The following is a 9,079-nucleotide window of genomic DNA, read 5'->3' on the forward strand; positions in this document are numbered from 1 at the left end:
GGACCTACTGTATAGCACAGGGAACTCTACTCAGTACTCTGTAATGGTCTATATGGGAAAAGAAGCTGAAAAAGAGTGGATATATGTATATGTATAACTGATTCACTTTACTGTACACCTGAAACTAACACCACATGCTAAATCAACTATACTCCAACAAAAATTAAAGTAAAAAAAGAGAACTCTAAAGAATATAGAGTTGAGTGCTTGCTTCAGCAGCACATGTACTAAAATCAGAACAATACAGAGAAGATTAGCATGGCACATGTGCAAGGATGACACTCAAATTCATGATGCATTCCATATTTAAAAGAAAAATAATAATAATACAGGGTTGAGATAGAACACCCAAAGAAGGACTCTACCTCCACCTCCAGACCTTTGTCCAGACAGTGCTGGAGAGGGCCCAGCTGTGGCTCACAGGATGGCAGAGAAGTCACTGTGGTGCCATGCTGTTGGAACTTGCTGGAAGTCTGTCCCCTAGTTTGCTTCAGGCAAACTCTTCCCTCCTGGTGGTCCGCAAATGTGAAATTATTTAAGCTCAGGACATTTAGTGTGAAAAACAACAACAGTGTTGTCGAACCCAAATTCCTGTGCCTGGTACACAGTGAGACCAAACAAGCAAAAACATCAGAGTTTGGAGCAGAGGAAGGTTTATTGCAGAGCCAAGCAAGGAGGCGGACAGCTCATGCTCAAAAAGCCCAAACTCCCTTATGGTTTTTGGGGAAGAGTTTTTATTGGCAAAATTTGGGGGGAGGGCTGCAGGGTGTGTGACTTTCTTCTGATTGGTTGGTGGTAAGGTAACAGGGTGGCGTTCCAGGAATTCCAATTATCAGCCTTCTGGCTCCAATCATTCTGGTGTCCACATGCTTGTGCCCCGCCTGAAGTTACCATCCTCCGCACTGAATGGGGGCCTTAGTTTCTGTAGAAGAACTCAGAGATATATACCAGACTGCTATGCATATCTCCCCCTAGGAGGAACCAGAACCCTGCCCCATCACTGCACTATTGTTTCTTGACTGCCTTTCCTTTGTTTCTGCATTCTCTCATTTCCCTGATTAGTAACAGTTTGAATCAGCCCTTTGGAACTCAAAGAAGGTCTAAGAGGCTGAAGTCTTTTTCCTAAAAACAAGGAATGGGGAGAAGGCTATTGTACCTGGGAGGGTCCCACAGGATCCTGCTCGGTTTCAACAGTACCCATAACAAAAAGAAGAACTGCCTTCTCGTCCTAAGAGTTCCATCAAAAATCCTATAAAGAAGTGATGCTAACTCAGACTGGCAACTCAAATCAGTAAATATCTAAGAGACTGTACAACTGCAAATGGGGGAAGAAACAAGCAAACAAAGCTGTGTGCTCTAAGTTTCATCAGACGTCTGGAGAGAGACCTGGGGGTGGGGAAAAAAAAGCAACAGGGAGAAGCATTGTTCAGTCTCTATATTTAAATACTTTATTTTTGAAACCTCAAGGGCTTCACCAGTGACATGATACTTCTTTCCTAAATTTCACCAACAATTGTAATTTCCCAAACTGAGTGGCATGAAACTATATATTCGGTATATAAATTGGTATTTGGTTTACCCACATAGCAATTTTGTTTGTTTGTTTGTTTATTGTGGTTAAAAAAAAAAGCATAAAATTTCCCATTTTGGGCTTCCCTGGTGGCGCAATGGTTAAGAATCTGCCTGCCAATGCAGGGAACACGGGTTTGAGACCTGCTCCGGGAAGATCCCACATGTCATGGAGCAACTAAGCCCGTGCGCCACAGCTACTGAGCCCGTGTGCTACAACTACTGAAACCCACGTGCCTAGAACCCATGCTCCGCAACAAGAGAAGCCACCGCAATGAGAAGACTGTGCAATGCAATGAAGAGTAGCCCCCACTTGCCGCAACTAGAGAAAGTCCGTGTGCAGCAATGAAGACCCTATGCAGCCAAAAATAAATAAAATAATTTTAAAAATAAATAAATTTTAAAAAATTTCCATTTTAACCATTTTTAACTGTATGGTTCAGTAGTGTTAACTATATGTACCTTGTTATGCAACAGGTCTCCAGAACTTTTTCATCTTGCAAAACTGAAACTCTATATCCATTGAATAACTACTCCTCTTTTCACCCTCCCTCTGCCCCCTGGCAACAACCATTCTATTTTCTGTTTCTAAGAATTTGTCTACTTTAGGAAAAAAAATTTCATTACAAATTTTTGGCCGTGCCACGTGGCTTGCAGTTTCTTAGTTCCCCAACCAGGAATTGAACCCGTGCCCCCTGCAATGGAAGTGCAGAGTCTTAACCACTGAACCACTAGGGAATCCCCCTAAGGTAGTTTTAAAATCAAAAAGCCTCGAGACTGAAATTTCTGGAGAACACACTCTTGAAATGCTGTCAAAGCATAGTATGATTTTATATATAAGACTTTGACCTTCTTGCATGTATTAAGGATGTGTCAAGGGGACAAGGTGAAATACATTTAGAGGCATATCAAAATATAGTAGATATAAGAACTAAACATTTCCTTCATTTTATCTGATTACCTGGGTTTTATTTAGTTGTCTACAGTAACTCTGCAGCAAATTACTACACTGTATAATCTGGAGCAAGTTAAACTCAGCAACTGTAAAATACAATGTACAGTTGTCCTTCAAAATTAGTGCAATACCTCTAATATCACCGAATGAAGGTGAAATAATACTGCTTGTCCTGTAGGAGCTATGTTACTGGACTGCTCACTGCTTTAAAACTCTGTCTAGGAGAGAAGCTACCTAGTAGTTTGGCTCACTTGACAAGTGTATCTCTAAAAAGAAGAGCTGCATCTGGCTTGAAGACTTTATTCATTAAGAACATCTTGCCTATGCTTCTCAAACTACAATTTATTCACTAATTTATTCATCAGATATTTATTGAGTGCCCATAGATGCACTGTGCTAAGTTCTGGGGAAATAGTAATGAGCAAATTCAGACATAAAGTTGCTCTTTTTACTGTAATTTTGCTCCCCATATAGACTGTATTAGTGAGGAAAGGATATACTGAGGATCTAACATGAGTATTCTGATCTACTTGTCAACCACTCATTTTTCCATTCAACAAACATATTGTTATGGCCTGATTTTCTGTCCCCCTCAAATGCTTATGTTGAAACCCTAATCCCCAATGTAATGGCATTTGTAGACAGGACATTTGGGAAGTAATGAGGGTTAGATGAGGTCATGAGGGTGGTGCTCTCATGACGGGATTAGTGCCTTTATAAGAAGAGACACTAGAATGCTTGATCTCTTGCTCACTCTCTCTGCCATGTGAGGACACAGTGAGAATGTGACTGTCTGTAAGCCAGGAAGAGAGCCCTCACCAGAAACTGAACCCAGAAGGTCCTTGATGGCAGACTTTCCAGCCTCCAGAACTGTGAGAAAATAAATTTCTGTTTAAGCCACTCAGTGTATGGTGTTATGTTATGACAGCCCTAGCAAACTAAGACACATGTATTGAGTTTCTATTAAGGTCCTGTGAATGTAACCCTCGCCCTTAAAGAATGCCCAATCTCATGAGTATCAGTCATATAAACAAAGAAATATAATATGGTATCTATAGCAATGGAGGTGTGGTCCAGAGATAGTGTGGTCTAGTGATATAAAGGATGGTGTGATTGACTCTGCTTGGATGGCTCAAAGAAGTCTTCTCAGAGAAATTATGAAATTTATTATAAGGAGAGGTAAGATGCCACTACCAAATTGCTTTGTAATGTGTAAATTCTACCACTAACACCACCCCAGTGTGCCATTTCCTCCACATCTTCTTTGCATGGGGGACCATCAGTTGAGAAATTTGCTAATAGACTGATTCAAAAAATATTTACTGAGAGCTTACACTATGCCAAACATTGTGTTAAGATAGAAAATAATTAATATTTCACTATAGAGTTCAAATTAATATCTTTAATTACTGTATTTGCATGTTTTGTATGTGTTTTACTAGCTATTTCTCTCTATTCTTATTTATATTTATATTATTGCATACTTATTGTTATGGGCTGAATGTTTGTGTCCCCCAAAATTCATGTTGAAGCCCTAACTCCTTATGTGATGGTATTTGGAGGTGGATCTTTGAGGGTAATTAGGTTTACATGGGGTCCTGAGCAGATTAGTACTCTTATAAGAAGATGAAGAGACCAGAGCTCACTGTCTCTGCCATGTGAGGATTCAGCAAGAAGGTGGCCATCAACAAGCCAGAAAGAGGGCCCTCACCAATAACCAAATCTGCTGACACCTAGATCTTGGACTTCCCTGCCTCCAGAACTGTGAGAAATAAATGTCTATTGTTTAAGCCACCCAGCCTATGGTATTTTTTTTTTTTTCTTTTCTTTTTTGGCCACATCCTGCGGCTTGTGGGATCTTAGTTCCCTGAGCAGGGATGGAACCCAAACTCTCAGCAGTGAAAGCTTGGAGTCCTAGCCACTGGACCCCCAGGGAATTCCCATACGGTATTTTTTTTTTAATTGAAGTATAGTTGATTTACAATGTTGTTAGTTTCTGGTGTATAGCAAACTGATTCAGTTATACATATATATATTCTTTTCCATTATGGCTTATTATAGGATACTGAATGTATTTCCCTGTGCTATACAGTAGGACATTGTTGTTTTTCTATTTTATATATAATAGTTTGTATCTGCTAATCCCGAACTCCAAATTTATCCCTCCCCCACCCCCTTTCCCCTATGGCAACTTTAAGTTTGTTTTCTATGTCTGTGAATCTGTTTCTGTTTTGTAAATAAGTTCATTTGTACCATATTTTAGATTCCACATATAAGTGATATCATATGGTATTTGTCTTTCTCTGTCTGACTTCACTTAGCATGATAATCTCTAGGTCCATCCATGTTGCTGCAAATGGCATTATTTCAATCTTTTTTATCAGCCTATGGTATTTTTTTATAGTCTGCTAAGCTGACTAAGACACTTATCTATTGAGGTATTCTTACTAACGAATTAATTTACACTTCTGCTTGGTTTCATGAAGACTTTGAGCTAGATTACTAGGGTTTTAATATTTTTTATCACTCTTGTGAACTTCATGTGATAAAAACATTATGTTTTTACATGTTTTTATATCATCAATAACTATAATGATAGATTAGCAGAAATATTTACTAAGTACTTACCATGTGCCACTGTTTTGGATTTTGTCTTAAGATGCACATTAAGATGTTGGGTAGATTAGTGGTGTATACCTGCACTCAAAGAATTTATATTCTAGAGAAGGGAGACACTCAATAAAAATGAAAATAAACATGTAAGCTAATTTCAAATTCTAATAGCAGTTAAGAAGAAACTATAATAGGATAATAGACAAAAGGGGGAAATGACTTTGGCTAGAATTATGAGAAAAATCCTTTATGAGAAGATGACATTTGATCTGGGAGTTAAAGATTAGAAGGCAGCCATGTCAAACTCTGGGAAAGGGCTTTTCAAACAGAAGGAATAGAAAGTGCCAAGGTGCAGGAACCACTAATCTTGGTGTGCTTAACCTAAAGACCAGTGTGGCTGAAATGTAGGGATTAAGGGAGAGAGTAGAGATGAAATTGGAAAAATAGGCAGAGGCCAGATCATGAGGAACTTTGGAAGGGAATGGAAAGGCATTTAAATTTTATTCAAGTAACAATGAGAAGCCCTTGGTGCATTTTAAGCAGTGGGAAGGGGGTGGGGGCATGATCAGATTTGTGCTTTTGAAGATCTCTCTGACTGCTCTATGGATAATGGTCCATACTGTCATAAGTGGAGGGAGGCCAATTAGATGTTTACTACAGGGATCCAGGAAAGAGATGTGATGGTTTAGATTAAAATTGTAATCGTGGAGACAGTCAGAAATTGATAGAGCTGAATGTATTTTGATGACTTGCTGATGAATCCATCAGAATTTCAGACATTCTAATTCTGTACATCTGGTGAGGGCTGAGAAAAATGCAGTTATACCAAGTAACCCAAGCGGTTCTGATGAAGATACACAAGAAGTATACTGAGAAAATACAGTGGTAAAGACTGAGAATGCACTTGGTGTTTCTTTTAATAAATAAGAAAAATGATTCAAAAAAAGAAATTATTGGGACTTCCCTGGTGGCGCAGTGGTTAAGAATCCACCTGCCAATGCAGGGGACATGGGTTCGGGCCCTGGTCTGGGAAGATCCCACGTGCCGTGGAGAGACGGAGCCCGTGCGCCACAACAAGAGAAGCCACTGCAATGAGAAGCCCGCGCACGGCAACAAGGAGTAGCCCCAGCTTGCCACAACTAGAGAAAGTCTGTGCGCAGCAATGAAGACCCAATGCAGCCAAAAATAAATAAATAAATAAATAAATCTAAAAAAAAAAAAAAAAAAAAAAAAAAAGAAATTATTGTCTTATGTTTGAGAAACGGACAGGTTTTTCATTTGGTAAACTGATCCCAAATTGTGAATAAACTTAATGAAAAAATTACCATGGCAAAAAAGAATATTATTTCCTGTTTTTAAAAACCCAGTCTCATTTTGACTTTCACCCCTCCTTTTCAAAGATGTTTTTAAGACCTTTCCCCTATGGACCTCTGCTTCTCTGTCAGCTCTTCTCGGCTTGTACCTCCATGGTTGGCATTAATATTATATCCCAATATCCAGTTCTCTTCTACCTGAAATTGCACTTCTCCAATGCCTTGAAATTACGTGTGGCCATGACTTTCCTTAGCAAATGAAGTGTGAGTGGAAATGACCTCTGTAACCAACTCTCCAGTCCGTTGTGGTGAGGGGTGGCTGGAGAGGCACATGGTCATATACAAATGTTATGAGATCAAAGTAAGGCAGAATTCTGAGGCTGGAGAACAGCTGCCTGGAGAAGAGCCAAGATCCACAGTAGACCTTGGGTGAGTACTGAGATTTGGGGGTTGTTTGTAATCGAAGCATGACCTAATCTATCTTGACCAATCTCTGTGTTTCACCTTCACTGGGCCCTTTTTTTTTTTTTTTGGCCGTACCACATGGCATGCAGGATCTTAGTTCCCCAACCAGGGATCAAACCCGTGCCCCCTGCAATGGAAGCGTGGAGTCTTAACCACTGGACAACCAGGGAAGTCCCCATTGGGCCTTTTATTTTTATTTATTTATTTAAACATTTTATTTATTTATTTATTTTAATTTTTGGCTGTCCTGTGTGTTACTTGCAGCAGCACATGGGATCTTCGCTGAGGCATGCAGGATCTTTCGTTGCGGCGTGCGGGCTCTTCGTTGCCTCGCGCGGGCCTCTCTCTAGTTGTGGCATGCGGGTTTTCTCTCTCTAGTTGCAGCGCTGGGCTACAGAGCGAGTGGGCTCTATAGTTGCAGCACGTGGGCTCTCTCGTTGAGGCTCACGAGCTCAGGAGTCTTGGCACACGGGCTTAGTTGCCCCACGGCATGGGGGATCTTGGTTTCCTGACGAGGGATGGAACCGATGTCCCCTGCATTGGAAGGCAGATTCTTTACCACTGGACCACCAGGGAAGTTCCATGGGCCTTTTAAATGGCTGCTTTGGGGCAATGACTAGCCCTAATCAAGACCCATGTATGGTCTTCTCTGAAGCCTGCAGGATTAAAATACCAGATGATTTTTCTAGACATAAGATAAAAGCTTAAATATTTCTTAGTCTCAAGGATCTCAGACATAGGTGTCCCTCTGTTATATATTTACCTTATTTAGTTTTATTTGTTTGCGTGAGGTCTTAGTTGTGGCTCGCCGGCTCCTTAGTTGCAGCACTCGGGCTCCTTAGTTGTGGCATGCGTGTGGGACCTAGTTCCCTGACCAGGGATCAAACCTGGGTCCCCTGCATTGGGAGCACGGAGTCTTATCCACTGTGCCACCGGGGAAGTCCCATTTTACCTTATTTACTTCAATAACTCTAACCTAAGTGATAAAAGTAAGTCTTCCCAAACCATTCTGGGTTCCCAGTATCTTTTAGGATGTCACTCAGCAAACAGTCATCAGAGGTCATGCCATTAAGACCTGTGCTCTGGCCTGTTCCTCTTCTTGTGAAAAAATCCAAAAAAACTTTCCTATGTTTTAGTACATTCTGAACTGGGGTACATATGACAGCTATAGCCACCCCAAACTTAGTATGTATTTAGCAGGGAGTAAGAGATACAAAATTCATCTTCATCTTGCCTTTTAAATTTCAATGGAGTCCCTTTGAAGCAGAGCCAATAATAACTCCATGATGCTCAGCTTTACCTTGACTCAAACCAGGGTTTCTAAACCTCATCACAATTGACAGGAAGGGCAATCCTTTGCTGTGAGGGGCTGTCCTGTGCATTGTAGAATGTTGAGTAGCATCCCTGGCTTTGATCCACATCCTGGGCAATAGCACATCACAGTTGCAACAACCCCAAATGTCTTGACATTGTCAAATGTCCCCTGGGAGGCAAAATTGCTCCCGATTGAGAACTACTGGCCTAAATGAAAGTAAATGAAAGTATATTTTCACGATAGATATTGCTGAATGATGACAATTTAAAAAACATATGAGGTTTAAAAGCATGAAAGGGTATTAGATGTAAAAAATTATCAAGATCCATGTTTAAGAACAGACACAGTAGATATTTTAATGAAAGCAATGGTCCTGCCATTCTTTATTTCTCACAATAATACATATTTACAGAAGAAAAGGAACTGTACATTTTAATTTCTGATCATTATACAGATTTATTTTTTGCAGTTGAATAATAAAAGGATGAATCTCTTAGTGACTTTTTAAAATAACTTCAATGTTACTTGAAGGTACTAATTATATGTTAAACGTATTCAGTAACTGTTGTAAGCTCACTTGAAAACAAAGGACACTTAGCACCCAGTAAAAGTAATAAAGTAACATCATTAGAGCCAGGATCTTTTAGAAGATCTGACCTGGAACTATCTTCACCGTAGATTCCCAATCCAATTTCTCAGTATACGTTTTAGAAACTCCGGTGAAAAAAATATGTAAAAGGAAAATCTCCATAGGTTTTTGTAGGATTAGAATTTAGCTTTTAAAGAATAACATGTGAATCAGTTTTTCCCTCATAAGGCCTTGAAAAATTGGCATCTTGAGGTGCTATT

The 9,079-nt window shown here is 39.9% G+C and overlaps 1 non-coding gene across 1 annotated transcript; it reads left to right on the forward strand.

Moving 5' to 3' along the window:
* Positions 1–203: 203 nt before the first annotated feature.
* LOC133076048 (U6 spliceosomal RNA) lies at positions 204–310 on the forward strand. The gene has a single exon (XR_009697467.1). It is a non-coding gene; the product is annotated as a U6 spliceosomal RNA (small nuclear RNA).
* The last annotated feature ends 8,769 nt before the right edge of the window (positions 311–9,079 follow it).

The sequence above is a fragment of the Eubalaena glacialis genome, chromosome 15, assembly GCF_028564815.1.
Source record: "Eubalaena glacialis isolate mEubGla1 chromosome 15, mEubGla1.1.hap2.+ XY, whole genome shotgun sequence".
NCBI lineage: Eukaryota > Metazoa > Chordata > Mammalia > Artiodactyla > Balaenidae > Eubalaena > Eubalaena glacialis.